At 36.0% G+C, this 23351-nt stretch overlaps 1 long non-coding RNA gene across 1 annotated transcript; it reads right to left on the reverse strand.

Moving 5' to 3' along the window:
• Positions 1 to 102: 102 nt before the first annotated feature.
• LOC120085547 lies at positions 103 to 12571 on the reverse strand. Its single transcript, XR_005483990.1, has 3 exons — positions 12145 to 12571; positions 1148 to 1274; positions 103 to 330 (listed from the first exon to the last, which is right to left on the reverse strand). It is a non-coding gene; the product is annotated as an uncharacterized LOC120085547 (long non-coding RNA).
• Positions 12572 to 23351: the final 10780 nt, after the last annotated feature.

A 23351-nucleotide genomic window follows, 5' to 3' on the forward strand; every position in this document is an offset into this window, starting at 1 on the left:
GAACGGTGGCTTCTCTCTCATGATTGCACAGATGGGACAGCTTTAATTTCTGACTGATGCGCCGAATATTTGTCATCAAAAAGCTGAATGTACTTGTGATCGTTATCAGCTGTCAACTTAAATTCGGATTCGACTATCATCAGCTTTCTGTCCCAACGCGATTAATTAGCCTTTCACCCAGATGCGTTCACCATGTTGCACTGACCAAATTGCGGTGATCCTTCTCGGATGAATATTTGTGAACACAATCATCGCAAAGCCTTGCGGTGAAGTTATGCTCGACCAATGATTTCCTATGATCGCAATTCTTGCATTGCGTCAACGCATATTCTGCATAAAAACACTAAAATCAAATGTTCTTATGCGATAAACGCATGCGACTACAATATTATGAAATTGATGCTTAATGGACGCAATTTAACATGTTTTATCAATGCAATCCAACATTGTTTAAGAACTTAGCACTATGATAACATACATTTTTTCCCATTATCACACCCCCAAATTTAAACAATGCTTGTCCTTAAGCATAGGCTAAAGACTTCCTTTAGCAAGTCAACCACAATGTTCTTTTCCTAGATTTCTCAAGGATACTTTGTTCAAATCCTATATACCAAAGTTTTCTTAAACCTTATTTAAGTCTCTTCTTAAAATATTTCTAAGACCTAGGGACTGCAAGCTTAACTTTCAAAAGGAATTTACTAATTTCTGGAACATTGTATGATTTATTTCAAAAAGAAATTTTTTTTTTTTTTTAGAGAATAGCAAGGTCGAAAATAAATACCTCACACCCAAATTTAAAATGCGGCAATGTCCTCATTGCCAAAAAAAATTGAAATGAGTCATGCGATGTTCTTAGAAAGTTTCGTAAAGAGAGTTTGAAAGAAAACTAGAAAACCCCTAACTTCTAGAAATATTTTATGAGGTGACTATCTTAAAGTTAAGATGACTCTAGTATATACGAAAGAAATAGAAGCATGTTTTTCATCATTGAAATCATACTTGCCAAAGAAACAGCATGCGGTAACTCACTAAATTTTATCTATGTCAAATGATTGTGATAATCAAAGAGGATGCATTGATGAGACTTTTAAACTAAAATGCGATGCGATAGCGCAAAATTTGAAATAAAGAATAAGGAAGAAACCCAAATTTACGCTGTCGTGTGCATTGTGCATTGACGCATCCATCTTTGCGGCGATCTTTCTTCTTTGGATTGTGGTGATCGAGTGAGATAATTTGCTGCTTCATGTAACATCTCCGCAATTCTGTGCCTTAATCCTGTCTCTTATACACATCTAGATGTGTATAAGAGACAGGTAAAACCTTTTGCCCGACTTGGAGGTTCTTACCGCACATGCGTTTGTCGTGCCAGTGTTTGGTACGTTCTTTGTAAATCTTCACATTTTCATATGCGTTAATCCTCCATTCTTCTAGCTCGACCAGTTGTATTTTTCGCGCTTTTCCTGCTTTCTTCAAATCAAAGTTCAACTTCTTTACCACCCATAGTGCCTTATATTACAGCTCCAAAGGCAAATGACACGCCTTACCAAATACCAACGCATATGGAGACATACCTATGGGTGTTTTAAATGCAGTCCGGTATGCCCATAATGCATCATCAAGCTTTGTTGCCCAATCCGTTCATGAAGGCCTTACTACCTTCTCAGGTATTAGCTTAATTTCTCGATTGGACACTTCGGCCTGACCATTCGTTTGCGGATGGTATGCGGTGGCCACTTTGTGGAGGATGTTGTATTTGCGCAGCAGCTCCTTGATATTACGGTTGATAAAGTGGGATCCTTCATCACTTATGATGGCACGAGGAGTGCCAAAACGAGTGAAAACACGTTTCTTCAGGAACTGGGAGACGACCGTCGTATCGCTTGCGGCGCATGTTATTGCCTTTACCCACTTGGATACATAATCGACGGCTAATAAAATATAACGTTTACCATTCGAGGGAGGGAATGGTCCCATGAAATCAATCCTCCATACTTCGAACAATTCAAGCTCCAAGATGGTGTTCATTGGCATTGCACGTTTCCATGAAATGTTACCTGTGCGTTGGCACCGATCACACTTCATTACATAGTCAACTACATCCTTAAACAATGTAGGCCAAAAAAATCCACTCTGTAAAATTTTAGCTGCAGTGCGCTGCCTTCCAAAGTGCCCACCATATGGTGAGTCGTGACATTGCGATAATATGCATTGTTGAGTAGCATTTGGTACGCATAATTGAAAAATCTGGTCTGCTCCTCTTTTATACAGATTCGGCTCATCCGAATAATAATGTCTGCATTCATGTTTGAGCTTCTTCTGTTGGTGGTAGGTGTAATCTTCAGAAAATTGCTCGCAAACCAAATAATTGACTATGTCAGCATACCAGGGAAATTCTTCAATATGGAACAGTTGATCATTCGGGAATATTGCACTCACCTCAGACTCATTGCGGTCAACTTAAGGATTTTCCAGTTTAGGCAAGTGATCCGCAACTTGGTTCTCTGATCCCTTTCGATCAATTATTTCTATATCAAATTCTTGAAGGAGAAGAACCCATTTGATCAACCTCGACTTTTGTGTCCTTCTTTGTCATTAAGTACTTTATTGCCGAATGATCAGTATGGATGAGTACCCTTGTTCCCAACAGATATGCCCAAATTTTTTCCAACACAAAAATTACTGCAAGAAGCTCTTTCTCTGTGGTGGTATAATTTGTTTGAGTAGAATTTAATGTTTTACTCGCATATGCGATGAGGTGTAAGATTGTTTTTCTCTTTTGCACTAAAGTTGCTCCCATCGCATGCCCGCTTTCATCACATATTATTTCAAAAGGAAGTGTCTAGTCCGGTGCAATCAGTACGGGTGCGGTAATCAGCGCATTCTTCAAAACTTGAAATGCGTTAAGGTAGTTGTTGTCAAAATCAAATTTTCTGTCAGCCTCTAACAACGCACTCAATGGTCGTGCTATTTTCGAAAAATCTTTGACAAAGCATCTGTAGAATCCAGCGTGCCCTAAGAAATTTCGTACAACCTTCACGCTTGTTGGAGGTGGAAGTTTTTCGATTGCTTCGATTTTTGCTTTGTCCACCTCTAATCCTTCCCGGGAAACCTTGTGTCCCAATACTATGCCTTCATTCACCATGAAATGACATTTTTCCTAGTTAAGCACCAGATTCGTCTCTTTGCATCTCTTCAGTATCTTCTCTAAGTTGGCTAGACAGACTTCATAGGTGTTCCCTTAAATAGAGAAGTCGTCCATAAAGATTTCAACAAAGTCTTCGAGATTGTATGAAAAGATGGCCATCATGCACCTTTGGAACGTGCTTGGTGCATTGTAGAGGCTAAACGGCATGTGGCGAAAAGTAAATGTCTCATATGGGCAGGTGAATGTGGTCTTGTCTTGGTCTTCTGGAGCTATCATGATCTGGTTGTACCCGACATAACCATCTAGAAAGCAATAAAAGTCATTTCTAGCTAGACGATCTAGCATTTGATCAATGAATGGTAGAAGGAAATGATCTTTCTTTGTGGCTGCATTCAGCTTGCGGTAATCCATGCAAATGCGCCACCCAGTGACGGTCCTTTGCAGTATTAATTTATTGTTTTCATTTAGGACTACCGTCATGCCACCATTTTTCGGCACACATTGCATGGGGATGACCCACGTGCTATCTGCTATAGGATAGATAATGCCCACATCTAGCCATTTAATGATTTCCTTCTTGATGACCTCTTTCATTGCAGGGTTGAGTCTACGTTGATGTTCGATCATTGCTTTGTGTTCCTTTTCAAGACGAATGCGGTGCATACAGTACGTTGAGCTAATTCCTCTGATGTCGTCGAGCGTCCAACTAATTTCTCGCACATGCTTCCTTAGAATGCTCATCAATGCATTCTTCTGGTCTTCATTCAGCTTAGAGGAAATAATAACAGGCATCTTCTCATTCTGCCCAAAAAATGTGTACTTTAAATGGGTTGGTAGGGTCTTTAATTCCAGTATTGGTGGTTCTACTAGGGAAGGTTGCGTTGTTTTTCTTTCTTCTTTTTCTGTTGGCTCTTCTTCTTGATTTGCGATCATTTCTTCTTCCTTGTTTGTTTTTCTCATGATCGCATTACAGGCAGCAACGGATGCGCTGACATCCCTTTCTTCATTCTCTTCATCAAATTTTTCTTCTTCAATCGAATTCTAGTCATCATCTGAGTCATGCAGGTCTTTTTCATTCGGAAACTTCATGGCACGAATTATGTTAAACTTGAGCTTATGTCCATTGATACTCAAGGTGATTTCCCCTTTATGCACATCAATCTGAACACGACATGTTGATAGAAATGGTCGCCCTAGAATGATGGGCATATCTTTGTTGGCCTTGTAGTCCAAAATGATGAAGTCGGCTGGTAGGATAAATTTGTCAATGGTTATCAACACGTCTTTCACCTTTCCCTCTGGATGCACCAGAGATCTATCGGCTAGTTGGAGAGTCATCGCTGTGGGTACAAATTGCCCCACATTCAGCTACCTAAAAATTGACAGAGGCATCAAATTTATGCTGGCTCCCAGGTCACACAAAGCTTGCCCGATGTACAGTTCTCCTATGGAGCAAGGAATAGTAAAGCTCCCAGGATCGCTCATCTTCGGTAGAATGATTGATTTCGAACTTTGCATTAAAGCCACCGTGGAAAACTTACTAGCCCCCCTCTTCTTAGTTACCATATGTTTCAGAAACTTTGCGTAGGCAGGAATTTCCTCAATCACTTCACTGAAAGGAGTATTAATATGTAATTGTTTTAACATAAATAGAAAGTGTTGGTACTGTACCTCTTCGTTCTTTTTCTTCCTTAGTCTCTGTGGGAAATGGGGTAACTGTACTTTTACGGTTCCCGTCTCAGTTGGCTTTGAAGTCGATGCAACCTCCGGTTCTACTGCTTCTTTTTCTCCTTCATCTTCTTGCGTCACCGCAATTTCAGGTTCAGCTGCAATGGGAGCTGTCCGACTATGCTCTTTCTTTTCTCTTTCCACAGTCTTTCCACTTTGCAATGGACATTGATCTTTACCTAAGCCCCCCGGGTTGCGTGGGAGTTCTGTTAAACTCGGCAGAGCCCCTTGTGGTCTACTCTTTAGCTCACTCGCAATCTGGCCCATATGTAATTCTAGATTGCGGATGGACGTAGCCTGACTTTGAAACACAGTTTCGTTTTTCTCTATATATTGCTTCAATAGGCTTTCCAAAGAAGAGGATTGCGGTGGTTGTGAGCTACTTGCTTGATTGCTCATTTGACCGTTGTTGCGTGGGAAGAATCCTGGTGGCCCCTCTTTCTGCACAACTGGTTGGAAATTCTGTTTCTGATTCTTCCAAGCAAAATTGGGGTGGTTTCTCTACCCAGAGTTGTAGGTATTCGAAAATGGATTATTTTTTACAAAGTAACGGATTGTGGATTTTGTGGGTAATCTTCCATCGCGTGCTCATCACCGCAAGTCGCACACCTTGCGATGTTTTGACTGATTGCATTGATTTGCCCGTTTTGCGGTGTTGGGCTGCTGATCGCAATTCTCTGGATTAAGTTCATCATTACGGTCATTTGATTTTGAAGTGAAGCAATAGCATCATTACTTGCGTCATTGTCTTTGATTCTCAATCTCTGGTCACTCTCTCTCCAATCTTCGTGGTTCTCAGAGATGCGATCCAATATATTCTTTACCTCGTCATACGTTTTATCAAGAAGACCACCAGCGGTTGTCGCATTGGCAGCGGTCTGCGAAGCGAGATTCAAACCATGATAAAAAAATTTCCATTTGAAGGTAGTATGGCAAACCATTGTGTGGACAATCCCTGACCAACCTTTTAACCTCGCCCAGGCATCGCTGAGCGATTCATCCATGTCTTGTTCAAAGTCTGTAATGAGTTTCCTTTATCTTACATTCTCAGTAGGTGGAAAGTATTTCTTCATAAACTTCTCCACGACCTATTCCCAAGAAGTGATCTCTCCCGACTCGAGAGAATATGCCCATTTTCTAGCCTGATCATGGAGAGAAAATAGGAATAAAGTTAGTCAAACTTCTTCGGCAGAGATGTTCGGGAACATAAAAGTATTGCAGATTTCAATAAAGCTTTAGAGGTGGGCATGCGGGTCCTCGCCACGTCTTCCTCTGAATTATCCTACAATCTGGATCATCTGTAGCATCACCGATTTCATTTCGAATCGGCTTCCATCAAGGGCAGACCTCATGATTCCTGGAGAGAAATCATAAAGGTTTGGCGATGCATAGTCCCTAATAGATCTATTGCGATCGTTTGCCAACAGGATTAGATTCGCCATGACATTGTTATCGTTTGGTACTCCGTTTCCAGATTGCTCAGCCATCTTTTCTTTATCTGATTGTGGTTGTTGTTGGTGGTCTCTCATTTTCTGTCTAAATTTCCTCTCAATCTCCGGGTCATAATTCATTAGAGATTGAAAGTCTGCAAAGAAATAAGAAAAACTACTATTAGCACACTATTTTGCCGAAGTCCACGACAACGACGCCAAAAACTTGATGCTTGATTTTTGTGAAGTGAATTATGGATGATATGCAATGGTTAAATTGCATTGTGCACTCAAGTTTTCTCAGCGAAATCCAGGTGTAAATTCCACTGAGTTTCCTGGTAAGTCCATGGTCGAACACAGGGACTTGTGAAAACAGGTTGCGTTGGTAATTTTTATGGAAACTTTGCGGTGGCCAAATAAATAAATTGTTGGTTTGTTATTGATTGCATTAATGAAAAACTAAACAAATGCAGCAGATTTGAGAAAAGTCAGTTGTGTGATAGATACACTGAGTATGCGAATGAATGGGTTTAGAAGATCTTTAGCTAGAGTTACTTGGGAATGAGTCAGACTATGCGATCATGCTACAACCATGCACAACAAGTCATTTTCCAATGTAAATTCTATGCTTCTAAGTCTAGGACGCATGTGTTGAATGCAAAAGTGTCCATAGAGCTTAACCCTAAGTCTCTACTCTTGTCCTATGCGATGATGCAAAATGCATAAAAGCATGGTGACCGCATACAATGATATCCTATCTCTAGGATGCATGCGATGCGTTAATAGCAAACAGTACTTATTCCTAAGCTCCTATCTCTTGATTATGCGTTCTAATCTGACTCTCCCGAGCCTAGGTTCTAACCTACCCTTCCCTAGCCTAGATCCTGTCCTTAGATTACCTTCCCAAGTATCTCTAATGGACGAATGAAGCACTCATAATACAAGATGATCGCATAGAGTAAAGATTCCCTAGTTGTGCTAGCTAAATGCTTCTCAACCCATTCAACTAATTTAGCTACTCATGCGTAAATAACAGAGAATGAACAGATATAAAGAAATAGCTTCCATTTCAATAAATAAGTGGAGTACAAAATAACAATAGAAGTTAAAGGTTGAGAGCCTGGTAGCAATTCCTTGCTGACCGAGGCTTTTACATTGTCATCTCTATTTGGCTTCCGTAGGCGTCGCCCCTCTCTCTGTCCTTGAAGCTTCCGGCGCTCTCCCAAGCTTACCAGAACGATCAATCGGCACAAGCTCCTCTCTCGCATCCGCCTTAAAACGATAGAAACTATAAACAAGGAGGTATGAAACTACGAACTAAAGAATGGTGAACTGTTGAACCCCTTTTCTGAAGGATGCCCTTGGTATTTATAGAGCATCCAAAGTGAATGGCAGCTTCCCTCTCATGATTTCGCAGATGAGACGACTTTAATTCCTAACTGATGCGGCGAATATTTGTCAATGAAAAGTTGAATGTACTTGTGATCGTTATCGGCTGTCAACTTAAATTCGGATTCGACTGTCATCAGCTTTCTGTCCCATCGCGATTAATTAGCCTTTCACCCAGATGCGCTCACCATGTTGCGCTGACCAAGTTGTGGCGATCCTTCTCGGGCGAATATTTGCGAACACGATCATCGCAAAGCCTTGCGGTTAAGTTGCGCTCGACCAATGATTTCCTATGATAGCAATTCTTACATTGCATCAACGCATATTCTGCATAAAAATACTAAAATCAACTGTTCCTATGCGATGAACGCATGCGACCGCAATATTATGAAATTGATGCTTGATGGACACAATTTAACATGTTTTATCAACGCAATCCAACATTGTTTAAGAACTTAGCACTATGATAACGTGCATTTCTTCCCATTATCACACATACCACGTGGGATGATGAACTTCAGATCTAGAGACACATGATTATCGTATCAAGTTTGGGTGCTTATTTATCAAACCGAGAGTATAAGCCACAGAAAAATAATTGAAGAGGGAACAGTAGATTCTGGCTGTGGTGCTTCGATAAGACAAGCTTCACCCACGATCAAATCCGGGTTGGCTGTGGTGCTTCGATAGAATGAGCAGCAGATCCGGACGACTGGGTACGGCGACGTGGGTTGCATGACGAACAGACCTGCATGGAAGCCAGATCTACACCACGACAGACTCTTCACCCATGATCAATGGACGAATGGCAAGGGTTTGGAAGAGAGAAGTGAGAAAAAAGAGGGTCTGAAGAGGGAAGTGTGAGAATGAGAGAAAAAAGAAAATAGAGGGAGAGTGAAGAGGAAAAATGAAAAAAAATTGGGGAAAATAGAAAGTTAGAGGATAAATTAAGCGAGTCTTTAATGTCGGTTTTAAACCGACATTAAAGGTACCCCTATAATGTCGGTTTAAAACCTATATTAAAGATCCAATTTAAAAAAAACAAAATCGACATTATACATCCGATTTCACTTTTTTCAACCGACATTAAAGCCCAAAATTCTTGTAGTGGAAGGAAGAATCCCTATATAAAAGACTTCAAGAAGCTCAAGGAACATGGAAAGGGAGATATCTTTATTGGGGAGGATGGACTTAGTTTCACATAAGTCCTAGTTACCATTGAGGAAAAAGCAAAAGACCATGGAGGAAAGGAGGATTGGGTGTTGGATTTAGGCTGCACTTGTCATATGACATCATACAAAGCATGGCTTGTTTCCTACAAATCATGGGATGGTGGTTCCATATTCATGGGAGACAATCATGGTTGTAAAGTGACTGGAATAGGCTCAGTGGTACTCACTCCAAGACAATAGGGACATACTTCTAAAGGAAGTGAGACATGTTCCTTAGCTGAGAAGGAATTTGATATTTAGGGGAATGCTTGATTATCAGGCTGCTATTTTGTTGGAAGGAATGGGAATTTGGAGATCTTAAAGGAAGGAAGAATTGCTTTTACTGAAACAAAGTCCAATGGACTTTATTTTGTGAAGAATGTCACCTTGCCAGTTCAATCTTGTGTTGTTCAGAATGACAAGGTGGACAAGTTTGACTTATGGCACAGAAGGCTCTCACACATAAGTGAGAAAGGTATTCTATAACTTCAGAGACAAGGGCTAATTAAGTCCAGAGGTAGTAAGAGACTGAATTTTTGTGAACAATGTGTGTTTGGAAAGTAAAAAAGGTAGAAATTTTTGAAAGGGAACTCAGTCTACCACTAGAATTCTTAGGTACATACATGCTGACTTGTGGTGACCAACAAAGACTCCCTCATGGAGTGGTCCAAGGTATTTCCTTTCCTTAATAGATGATTTCTCAAGAAAAGTTTGGGTGTTTATGCTAAAAATTAGAGACCAAACTTTTGACAAATTTAAGAGCTGAAAATCTATTGTTGAGAATCAATCTAATAAGAAAATAAAATCCCCGAGAATAGACAATGGATCAGAGTTCGTAGGCAATGACTTTAATAATTTTTGTGCTGAGAATGGAATAACTAGGCACAAAACAGTAGCCTATAAACTACAATAAAATGGAGTGGCTGAAAGGATGAACAAAACTATCCTAGAAAGGCTCAGATGCATGATTTCAGAAGCTAAAGTGGCAGATTCTTTTTAGGCAGAGGCAGTGGCTACAACTTGTTTTACAATCAATAGAAGTCCTTGCAGAACTATATATTTTAATACACCTAAGGAGGTTTGGCTAAGGCATCCCCTTAACTTTTGATTCCTAAAGTCTTTTGGCTGCGTGGGCTATATCTATGCCAGACAAGGGAAAGTTCAACCAAGTGCAGTGAAATGTATGTTCATTGGCTATCCAGAAAGAACTAATGGGTTCAAGTTTGTGGGATTTTAGATCTAATCAAATTGTTATCGACAGAGATGTGGTATTTAGAGAAGAAGTGCTCTATAAAGATTACAAAGATCACAAATCAGTCGAATCTGATGATGGAACAATGACTCAAGACCATTATGAGGTGAAACTTTCTAATACTCATCAGATTCCTTCAAATCTCCTTCAAACTGATCACCCTGATCAACTTGAAGAAAAAGAGACAGAAATAGAGACAGAAACTCAAGAACCCCAACCATAGGACCTAACAGACTACACTCTAACAAGAGACAGAAACAGAAGAGAAAGGAGACCATCTCAGAGATACAGAGAAGAAGATTATGTCGCTTTTGCAAATCTATGTGATGATTTAGAGGATGATGAACCAAGGAACTATAAAAAAGCCATCAAGAATAAAGAGAAGAAACAGTGGGTGAAGGCCATGAATAGTGAAATGAACTCCCTATATAGAAATAAAACTTGGATCATAACTTCTTTACCTCCTAAATAGAAAGTAGTAACCTGTAAGTGGATCTTCAAAAATAAACTAGGGAAACCAGATGAAGGTGGAGTCAAGTTTAAATCTAGATTGACGGCTAGAGGGTACACTCAAAGAGAAAGGTTGAACTATAATGACATATTTTCTGTTATGGTGAAACACACTTCTATTAGAGTATTTCTAGCTATGTTGTCTTGTAAAAATTTAGAACTAGAGTAACTAGATGTTACTACAACCTTCCTACATGGGAAGCTAGAAGAGACTATCTCTTAGGTGCAAAAAGAAAGGGGCAAAAGACCATGTGTGCCTACTGAAAAAAATCTCTTTATGGACTCAAGCAGTTTCTTAGGTGCTGGTATAAACATTTTGATGAATTTATCTCAACCCTACAGTTCAGAAGGAGTAGTTATGACTCTTGTGTTTATATAAGAGAAGGGTTAAACAAGGAAAAGTATATCTTCTTCTTTATATTGGTGATATGTTGTTGGTTGGCAGTTATATGAATGAACTAGATAAAATTAAAACTCATTTGAGTAAGGAGTTTGACATGAAAGACCTAGGGGCTGCAAGGAAGATTATAAGCATGGAGATCTTCAAAGATAGAAGCAAAAGAGGGTCGTTCCTTTGCCAATTAGAATACCCCTCCAAAATTCTAAAAAGATGTAATATGACTGAAGTTAAGGCTGTGAGTACCCATCTTACTCATCGTTTCAAACTCTCATCCCAAGATTCTCCCATTACTGAAGATCAAAAGAAAGCAATGGAGAGAATCCCCTATTCTAATGCTACAGATAGCCTCATGTACCTAATGATGTGCACTAGACTTGATTTAGCTCACTATTCCAGCTTAGTGAGCATGTATATGAGCAATCGAGGGAAAGCACATTAGAAAGCTACTAAATGGTTATTCAGATACCTAGTGGGTACTCAAAAGAAGGGTCTCTTATATAGACACCTTGATTCAACTAGCCTAAGTTTAATGGGCTAATCTGACTTAGATTTTGCTGGAGATCTAGACAAGAGAAGATCATTAACAAGTTATGTTTTCCAACTTGGAGTTAATACTATCAGCTAGAAATCGAATCTACAGTTTATTGTAGCTCTATCTACTATAGAGGTAGAGTTCATTGCATTAATAGAAGCTGTAAAAGAAGCTAAGTGTTTACATTATCAGACTTCGATTTTAATAAGAAAATAGTAAACATAAAATGTGACAACCAAAGTGCAATATGCTTAACAAAGAACCCTCAATTTCATGACAAAACAAAGCATATGGATATTGAAATGCATTTTTATTAGAAATGAAATAGAGAATGGTGAAATCATAATAGAAAAAGTCAAGACAGAAGAGAACTTATCTAATTGTTTGACCAAAACAGTGGCTCGTTCCAAACTCGACTATTGTTTAGATCTACTAAGATTAGTTCACTCAACAGAAAAATAAAACAATCAGAGAAAATACAAAGGTATAAGAAATCTTTAGCTCAAGGTGGAGAGTTGTAAGAAGATGAGCTAAAATTTACCTCTGAATAGCTCAAGATCCAGTCGAAACTTCCTCTTCCAACTCACCTCTCAGCAGAAACAGAAACAACTGTTAGAAAAATTAGCTGAAACAAACCAACAGTTGTAGTAAACTAAATCTCTGCTTATAAATATAGTGAACTATTAAATCAATCAATGTATGCTGAAACATCAGTTTGAATCAGAGAGAAAAGAGATTTGTAATATACACCTTAAAAGCTTGAATAAAGAGATCTTCATACCTTTATAGAGTGGACATAGGTCTTCAAGACCAAACCACTATAATCCTTTTGTTCCTCTTCCTCTCCTTTCTACATTTTTTGTACTGCATGTTGAAGATCTTCATTCCCTTCTTCGATGTCTTCAGAAAACCTCAAGAATGCATAGAGAGAAAGAAAAACGAGAGAGTTAGATTCTAGAGAGAGAGAACAAAATCTGAAATGATATGATCTGAAGAGATAAATGTGACGTTTTATCCTTTAGAATGCTTTAGATACGTGGCTCATTTTCTTCCACACAAGTCACCTACCACCAAATTGTTTTTGGGTCGAATTGGTCGTTGAATATCAGAGTGGGCCTAATTTTTAATTCCAGATTATTATAATAGATGGCCCACCGCTTTAACAGTTAATGTTTGAGACAAGAACAATAATAGAAAATTAAGTCACAGCAAATGTGACAAATCCATAATTTTCATATTATAACAATAACAATATCGACGTATTTTCAAACACGATTAGATTGATCATTATTCACCCATCAATTAGTTTGCATTCTTTTAAATACAAATTTGAAAGTGGACCCTAGATGTCAGTATATAGGTACAAAACACAAGTAAACAACATAAAACATAATCAAATAACACTCACTTTACTGAATATCATTGATTTGTCATGTTAATTCATTCAAAATAAATGTGGCCTATATGCATCTCTCTAAAAGACGCAACACCCAACAAACGATGAGAAAAAAGTGCTACATTTTTTAAATAGTTTCAAATACACATACGATCGTTAATCGTTTTTAAAACGTGCCCTAATTGGGCTGATGAGATAGTATAAAGGTACGTGCTTTCGGTAGAATTGTTTTAAGAATATTGCATCAATTCTAAGGTAAAGATTCAAATCTATAACATCTTTTAAAAAAACAATAATATTAAAAATAAAATCTTACTCATATAAATTATGCTCAAGTAGAATCAAAACACAGAGTAGGCCAAGCATGGGTTGCTCCATCTTCTATGGAGAGATGGATTTGAAGAGATTTAATTTGGCATAAAATTAGCTGGTCAAACCTGCTACACAACACACTCTTTCTTGTTTTTACTTAAAAACAAAAAAACATGTGCACAGTAAAAAGCTACAGCAGAAAGGGACAATAGTGGGTATCATAGTTACTTGAAAAAACCATCACTGTTGGGTAGTTCCCTTTTTAGTCGGCCATTAATGTTTGCTTAAGACCCCACACACCCCTCTTCCCCTCTTACCTTTTCCCTTCATCTACTTTCTGACTCAGAACACACCTCCTTTTTTTGTGAAAATTTTTAGTACTACCGTCATGTATGTTAGAGTATTGATATAATACTAAATTTATTTTCGTCTATAGATTCAATGTTTTTGTTTTTACTAATGTTTTAAAATGGCATTAGAGTTCGTGAAGTCTGAACATTAGAGTATTTCTCGTTCCAACAACAACAAAAAAAAAAGAAAAATCTTATTAAAAAATTGTGAATTCAAAGAAACACCATCTTAAAAGATATGATGAAGATCCCACGTAATAGGGAAATCTTAAAGTCTTTAAAAGATAAATGTAGCCAATTGATACTAAGATGGAAGATCCAAATCTTGGGATGCTTATATTTTTTATAGTGAAAGTCAGAAAAATGATATCATGTTTTTGTTGTTAATATAGCTTTGAAATCTAATTCAGTTAACATCCAATAAAAATGCGCCATCCGATAGTTTTTTTTTTTTTTTTTTTTTTTTTTTTTTTATAAAGAAGAGGAGAGCATGAGGTTGCACCTCATCATCCCTCAACATCTATATGCAAACTATACTCACTTAAAAATGGGGAAATTATTTTAAATAGCAAAACTTTTGAAAATATTTACAAGATATAGAAAAATTTTAGAACTATCAATGATAGACACTTTTATCAATATTTATCAATATCACTAAGTCTATCAGCATCTATTATTGATAGTTTTAAAATTTTGTTATATTTTGTAAGTATTTTATTTTATTTTTTTATATTTAAAAATGACCCTTAAAAATATGTGAAATTTGTTTTTCAAAATTTTTCCATTTAGAATCACGTTATCTAAATACAATTTGATCGAATTTATTTAACTCAAATAGAATCTTGATAATGTACTAAAAAGAGAGACCTTGTAAAATAAATCTTTCTCCTCTCCCTCCCTATATTAATTATTTTATAACCTTTCAAATCAATACATTCACATCTTTTTTTTTTTTTTCTTCTTTGCCTCTTTTTCTTTATATAATTAAATTTATGTCTCATCCCATCCCCATACCCTTCAAAATTCTTCGTTTTAATAATCCCCTCTTGCCCCACCATCCCCCAAACACCCCCATCATCTTTCTTCTATATCAATCTCTCTATCTTTCGAGCCCCCACAAAAATCCTCTTATTGTCTAACTTTCTTTTGGTTTGAATGGGAAAAGGACGTGAAGTTTTGGGTATAATGTGGTTTATTTTGGTTTTAATACTCATTTTCTATGTGGGTTTCAGCCATGGCTCAAGGTTCAAGCAACTCAAGATTAGAAGCAATAATAATAATCATAATTCTCCAACATTTGTCAATGGCTTCCTTCCTAAAGCTTTGCCTGTTCCTCCTTCTGGTCCTTCCATGAAACACAACGGCATTATCACTTCCCAATATTATCCTTGCTCCCCATGATTGATGAAGCTACTCCTCCATCAAATTTTTTTGTTAGTTCTCTCTATCTTTTTTTTCTTTCCCTTTTTTTTTTTTTTAATTATGTTCTTTTTGGCTTTTTCTTTTTAATTTCTGGAAAAAGCAAATATTGAGAACCCCCCACATAGAAATGAAGAAGAAGGAAGGATGAACTTTTAGATGTTTTTGTGTATAATAGTTTTATTTTTAGGGCTATGGATGGTTACATTACAATTGATAATGAAATGTCAATCAATCTCTCTCTCTCTCTCTCTTAATTTTTGGTGATATGATTTTTATTTATTTATTTTGATATTTATGAAATGGGTTTTCTCAATCATAACACTAACATAAATTTACGTGAAATCTTTGTACTGTCAGACAGAGATTAGGAGAACATGTTTTGAGTACTGACTATCGTCCTAGAGAGAGCAGTTAAAGAGATATGTAGTACTTGTTTCATAGTTCTTTTTTTAATTATTTTATTTATTTCTTTTTATTTGTTCTTCATATTTATTTTTATTGTTGTTAATTATTATTATGGGAATATCAATAAAGCAACCTACCTTTGTTCCTCATACATCCACTTATTTCTATACTTACAATAAATCTTAAATTTAGTACCTTAAATTATATCTTTACGAAATTGGTTAAATAGTAATAATAATTTTTGTCAAAGAAAATTGAATATGTGGATATGCTTTTGATATATCTAATAGAAGTATTAATAGATGACAAATTTTAATTTTTTTTCAAAAAAACCAAAAGATTGGTAATGGAAACTAAATTTATGATTTATTGAAAGTAGAACAACTCAAATTAAACAATTGAAAGTTTATGAACTAAAATTGAACAAGTTTCAAGCTATAGGTATCAAAATAATATTTTAACTAAAAAATTAATATGATAATTTTGGTCATATGAGTCGTATTCTATTTTAGTACAAATACTTTTAAATGTCTAATTTTCTTGTATTCTTTTACCATAAATCTTAAATAGAATATTGTCAAAACATTAAAAAAAAAAAAAAAAAGTCTCTAATAGCCATCCATTATATATTGTATATTTTTTTTTTCATTACAATATTAACAAATTTTCGTAAAAGTGAACTTCCACCAATAATAAGATGAATATGATATGTATTGAAAGTAAATTGATTATTAATTTTGAATGTTTTAAAATATAAAATTAAGATGAAATTTTATCCCTTTTAGATGGATGGTTACGAACAATGTCTTTGAATTTATGTATATTTTAGTAAATGTATTTAGGTGATGATGGCTATATTTTAAACAATTATAACATATTTAAAGTTAATTGAAATAATATAAAAAGAAAAAGGAATAAAATAGAATAAAATAAAATAAAGGTGAAGAAGGAATTGGGAATCAATGCATGTGTATATTTTGGTTGGAGTGAAATGATGGGAGGGGAGATTGAATGCGTGCAAAAACAAAATTACCTTTTAAACAGTTGAGTTGACAAGAATGACAACACATCTTCATTATGTATATAAATTAAATAATAATTATAACTCTTTGCGAGAAAAAAAAAAGAGAGAAAAACTATACACTAAGGTTAAAATATAGGAAAATTGAATTAAATTACAAAATTATCGAAAATATTTTCAAATATAATAAAATGTCACAGTCTATCAATGATTTATAGTGTAAGTGGGGGAGAGTGTTGCAATCCCACGAGAATGAAAGTAGATTACAACGCCAAGTTTATCATCGAGGACGATGACAGTTTAAGTGGGCGAGAGTGTCACAATCTAACTTTGAGATAATAGATTGTGAACCCACTTGTGCAGACAGTGAAATGGCGATACGTGAGTGTCGACACATATTGCAAAGATAGAGAGCCAAGAGAAGTGCCATGATGCAATTGAGGAGGACGATGCATCATCCAATATACCAACATAAGTAGGCAAACATGTCATGTTGAACATTAAGTAGAAAGACAAACAACCACGTCATCGGTGGTGTCAGTAACAAGCTTAGTGGGGACTAGATGGAGCCCCAGGTCATGACCTCAAAAGGTGGGGTTCTGTCGCGAGTTTGGACAAGTGACTTTGGAGTTAGATGCATATTGATAAGATATACAAGCACGTCGAATTTCATGTCAATCGAAGTTTAGACGGGCACTCTATGTTGGTGAGTGACCGTTTGCCACATGTTATATGCATGGGTGGTAAAGAGGAAATGTCTAGAATGCACGATAGGGGGAGGCATTGTGTTAGCTCTCCACCACTCATGAGCCCTGTGGCTTAAGTGAGCTACCCCATGCCACATGCGTGTGATATGGCGTAGATGAGCTTACAAGATAAGTGTCTTGGACGTCTTCCATCAAGAATGGGTCTCATGGACAGTGTCGGACAACACGGGGTGCTGACATTGCTCACACTTCCCACGAGTCGAAGGTTTGATGTAGCATCTGGTATGCTGTTTTGATTCGACAAGGACTTGGAAGGGTCTAAGTTTCAATTATGTCTGAATGGATAGATGTCCGGAAAGTTCTGAGTTGGATTGTTGTCGTGGGTTGGTTGACGATGGTTCTCAATAAGCGTTCTCGAGTAGAAGAGAGAAAGTTGAAGATATCCCGACACTCGGGATGACATCCTGAAGTATCAGTGGGACTCGATAGTTTTTGGTTGGCCTAATACTTTCCTGAGTTATCTTGGTAAGCATTGTAATGACTCGGTAAAGCCCAGTAGGCAACCATCAGGCCGGTAGAAGCCCAATAGGCATCGAAGTAGGCCGGTAGAACTCGGTAAGCATTGTTATGTCTCGAAAAGTTTTGATAAGTGTCTGAATCATCCAATAAGCCCCAGTAAAGTGTTATAAGCCTGTTTTGGTCTATTAGTATCTATTAATGTCTATTAGTGTATTTTATGATAGAGATTGATAGATATCTATTAGCGTCTATTAATAATATATGATAGTAGTCTATCTGCATCTATCAATATTTATCATTGATAGACAATGATATTTTGTTATATTTGTAAATATTTTGATTTATTTTTTTATATTTGAAAATAGCTCTAAAATATACCATCTATATTTTTAGTTCTTGTATTTTCAACTAAATTTTATATTGAGTTCTTTCAAGGTTAATTTTTATTAAAATTGATTAAATAATAATAATTATTATCATGTAAAATATAAAAAAGTTAAAATATGTTATCAAAATTTATAATTATTAATAGATAATAAAACATTGGTTAAATTGTAAATTTAGTTGCTATGGTTTGAAGAATGTTAGAATTTAATCCCTTCTATTTTAAAAGTTAAATTTTAGTTCTCATGCTTTGATAATACCTCATAAATGATCTTTATGGTCTGATAAAATCTTCATAAATAATTCCAATGATAGCGACTATTTTATAGACTATTTAATCAAATCATAAAGACTAAATTCTAACTTTATAAAATATTCTATTTTTTTTAAATCAATAATAAATTATAGAGTTAAAATCGAACAAATAAATATTTTAGCGTAGTAGTAATAATAATAATAACAATAACAACAATAATGTATTGGGTGACGTATGATTTCAATATTGTTTTTGTCTATGATTGGATCTTTGATTTTTATACTCATATATATATTTCCATTTTTCTTCTTGGTTTAGGTTTTTAGTGTACGATTTTTCTCCAAGGCTATATATAGGTCATTTAATATTATTCTAGCTAGTAGCTTTTTTTCTTAACCCACTTCCACTTCTCTACTCTCTCTTTCAGTTTCAACTTTCAACTTCTTTTCCCTTTTCCTTTTACCTTAAACCACGAAACACTTCTCTTTTCTTGGTGGGGTTGTTTTAGTTAATTTGTGTTATGTTCTTTTTTAGTTGTGTTGAAGGCAAAATTGTGTTTGATTATTAAGTTCTCAAGGTTGTTATCAACTAGCTTATACATACATACATATAGGAAACAAAAACAAAATGTTCCCCTAAACATAACATTTGTGTATTAAATTTGGTTTTAATTTTTTTAAGACTTAGGCAAGGGTGTAATTATGTACCATTGGTTCAATTTCTATCGAACTTATCGCTAATATTTTAATAGAAAAATAAGAAAAAAAAATTAGGACTTATTTTGTTACAACTCTTCAAGTGTTTGATTTTGAAAAAAAAAAATCATTTTGGAAAGAATTAGAGTATTTGACAATCACTCAAGAGAACTTTTTAAAAAGTGAGTTTGTAAAATAAGTTGTTTTGAGAAATAACTCTTGAATCAACTTAACAAAAACGATTTTTGAGTATTTAGTGGTTAATTTCTCCTTAATTTGTATAATATATAAAATTATCAAAAATACCCTCATAGTGCACTAACTCATTGCCACCATGGTTGTCGTTGGCCATCTTTGGCAACCTACTTCAGTAAAACTTTTGACAACCAACTCTGATGATGATGACCATCAACTCCACATGACTATCTCCAACGAACATGATAGCTCCCAAAATGAACTTTCTTTTTTGGCGTAAATCGGACTAGTTCTTAAGATGTTTAAAAATGCTCTTATGCAAGAAATTGAGCTTAGAACACCCATCAAAACATTTTGGGTGCAAAACGGGAAAAACGTTGACCATGAGGGTTATGTAGCATTTGGGTCAAAGGATGACAAAATGGAAGAAATTGCCCCTACGGACCTAGCACCTCACGGGGTTAGATAAGATGCTCGAAGGCAAGAGTGTGTCAAGGCAACAATGTCACGACACTGACCTTTGGTGTTGCGACACCATCGACCATTAGCAACAAACAGGTGCCACAATACTATGCCACACAAGAACAAATCGGCGCTATCACTAATTCAATATATATATAAAATTACTTTTAGGGTTTCAAAGGAGAGAGGACTCCACTCGAGCTATGCCCTTTTTCTGTTTTTCTTCCTTCTTTTTAGTTCTTAGTTTTAGATTACTTTCTTTGGATTGTATCCCGATTCGATGATAAGAGCCTTGACTACTTCCTTTTGATATTTATTCTTGGCTAGTTATGTTTTAGCTTAGGGATTTTGGATGAACCCATTGAAATATTGTGGAAATGCTCGCCTAATGCATATATTTCTATCTCTCAAGTATCTTTATCTCTTGTTTTTATTCTTTAACATGTGTGAATGGTTAGAGGGACAAAGCAAACTATCTCTATATGCTAATTGCTAAAAGTTTAACATGCAATTTGTAATTGTTATATGTTGGTTTCCAAGGTAGCAAAAGTTGTCTCATGGGCGTATAGCATCCATGGCGTTATTGAAGTCACATGGTTGGCTTTGAGTGGCTTGGAGCTAAAGAACAAACTGAGTAGTTAATAGGCATTACCTTAACTACTCGTCATGGTTTAGCATTAGAACTTAATGTATATATTTGATGTAGGATCGGTATGACAACCCTATAGGAGGGTGAATATAGTTTAATCTAACTAATTAAAACATTTTTTTTTAATGTGAGTCCAATTGAATAAGTTGAGAAACTTTTTGCGAACAAGTAATTTAAACAATAAATTTATATAAATAATTTTTATTTTGAATTAAACAAGAAATTAACCATCACACTTTAAAGCAAAATTTTCAAATCTAATAAAAGGTCGGTAAAGGATATATAAATTTAAGAACTACCCATCAAAATAAACATATATGAGCAATTAAATTTAAGAAAAAATTGCAAATAATTTCAAACAATAAAATTTAAGAATAAATTAATTGTAAAATTAAATAGTTGAGGGATAGAGAAATTGAAACCGAGAATTTTATAGTAGTTCGACACAACCAGCCTACATGCACTTCCCAAGCTCCACTTGGGTTTGTCACTCAAACTTGACTCTTTTCACAACTTAGAGTCGAACCATTACAACGTTCTTTTTTTCGGGTGTTAGAACAAACCCGATCCTTTTCAGGATTGAGGATCAAACTATCACAACTTTTTTTCAAGATCAAGAGCAACCCTTACAATGGATTTGAAATGAGGCACAATATGTGGAAAACTCTCCCAGAGAGTAGATTTACAAATTAAAGCTTTCAATGAATCAATCCTCACAACTTAAAATATCTCTTTCAAGAAGAAGATGAAAAGAAGAAAATTAAAGCTTGGAAAGAGCAACAATAGAAGCTTTGTATTTTTGGAGAGGTTGAAAATTATGAAAATTATTCTAAATATTTGGAGAAGAATATGAGTTTAAATAAAGAGGAAAAATGTTGAAAACTACATTTAATTTGGATTATTGGATCTTGGAAAAGAAAATTAAATGGTTGAGATTTAAACCCAAACTTAGCCATTAGGACTGATCATATGCTACCCCAGACCTTCACTTCTCTCTCATTAGTCCCTAAGAGAAAGGCACTCTCACTTGCAAGCAGTTACCAACCCTTGGGCTGACACTTACTGCCTAATAACTCTTGCAGAATAACTCTGATACCAATTATAATTCATATGCAACGGGACGTCTTTAGGCCCACAATTTATTAACTTAGAAACATAATATGTTTAGAGTCATTACAACACTAGATTTACAAGTCCCAAAACCCACAGACCCTTTAAAGCATGTACAGTATAACACATATACAACGTGGCTTTAAAGATGATTACGCTTGTTGGATAAAATCAACATATGTAAATAGTTTTTCAACAATATGCATGCGTTCAAATCACAATTCAAACTTGCTTGGAAACCACTTTATAAAACTAGTAGGCATGAGAATTATTTTCGCAAACATGCTTTCTGTAAAATGTTTGTAATCAAAACAGTTTAAAAACATTTTAGCCACTCACCTCGATTTCTTAGAAGCTTTTCACTCTAGTAACTCCTCGGGCTCCTTTTCACCCCTAAAATCCAGATTCAATTTTCAGCTTAGATTACTCATAGTTCTGAACCTTATTTTAAAATACTTCCTTCTATAAACTTATTCTAAAATTTCTCAGGAAGCTTACCCTAGAATCTCAGCTTAGAACTCCTCGTGGTTTGGCCGAAATCAAAGAATCTTCAAGACTGGCCCAGACTGATCCGATAGTATGATCTTTCTGCATTCTTTTCAATCTCCACCCTGGTTCCTTTGAGGTTTTTCCTTCGACAGTCCTACTCTGAAGACTAGACTTCCAGAGCTTTTAGATGGACTTGGAATCACTCCAAACGCACGAGTAGATTGGAAGATCTCCTCGTCCAAAATTGATATGTTCTTCTCAACCCTCACTGTCCAATGCGCTCTACTCTCCCTCTCTTTTACGAAATTTATGATTTTGTGATTTGAAAATGAAATCCCAAAGCTCTATTTATAGGTGTTCAAATCTCCCGTGGTGTTGACAACACCTACTTGGCTACATGGCCAAATGTTTAATCCTCTCTTTATCAACATAAGCTGACTTCACCTTGGTTCAATGTGTTCTTCCCAAACGCATCCAACACAATTTCTTAGGGTTTAAGAATTTCTCTTAATCGGACACCTAAATTTTAATTGACGTTTTTTCTTACGTCTTCAAGCTTTTTTGTATTCAAATTAGGGTTTCCAATGTATAATCTACAAGAATGCAGCCAAATTCAACGCATAAACACTTGCCCGACCATTCGATGCATAGGTGAGGCCCTTCGATCGCGTGGGCGTGACGTTCGAATGTAGCACTGGATAAGGCGTGGCTGACGCACAGGCTGCTCTCGCTCTCTCCATTCTCTCTCTCCCACTTTCTCGCTCAAAATCTTGCTCTCTCCACCCTCGCCCTCTCTAACTTTCTTGCTCAAAATCTCGCTCTCTCTACTCTCGCCCTCTCCTACTTTCTCGCTGTTTTCCTCTCTCCAATCTCGCTCTCTCCCACTTTCTTATTCAAAATCTTGCTCTCAATGATCTCGCTGGTCTCGATCTCAATGATCTCATTCTCAACGATCTCGTTGATCTCACTCTCAACGATCTCGCTCTTAGCTACTGCAAATATTGTTTGTCTCCGTGCAATTTCTACACGATTGTGCCACGAGTCACTTGCCTTCCAGTGCTTTGTGCACAACACGCATTTCACATAACTTCCATATTTTTCTCAGTCCTTCAGCCATAACGCACTTCACCAAATTTCTTCATACTTAACCAAAATTTTCCCCAAATTTTCCAAATTTAATTTCCATATTATTCCACACTAGCTCAACCTACTTATTATTTTTCCCCAACTTTCCTAACTCAATTCCATATTTTTCTTTTCGAATCCCCATTCCACACTAGCTGTTTCATCATCCTACTTATTATACAAATTTCATCACAATTTTACCAATTAAAGCTCAACTTAATTTATTCAAAGAAAATCTACTTAACACTTAG

The sequence above is a fragment of the Benincasa hispida genome, chromosome 9 (genome assembly GCF_009727055.1).
Source record: "Benincasa hispida cultivar B227 chromosome 9, ASM972705v1, whole genome shotgun sequence".
Taxonomy (NCBI): domain Eukaryota; kingdom Viridiplantae; phylum Streptophyta; class Magnoliopsida; order Cucurbitales; family Cucurbitaceae; genus Benincasa; species Benincasa hispida.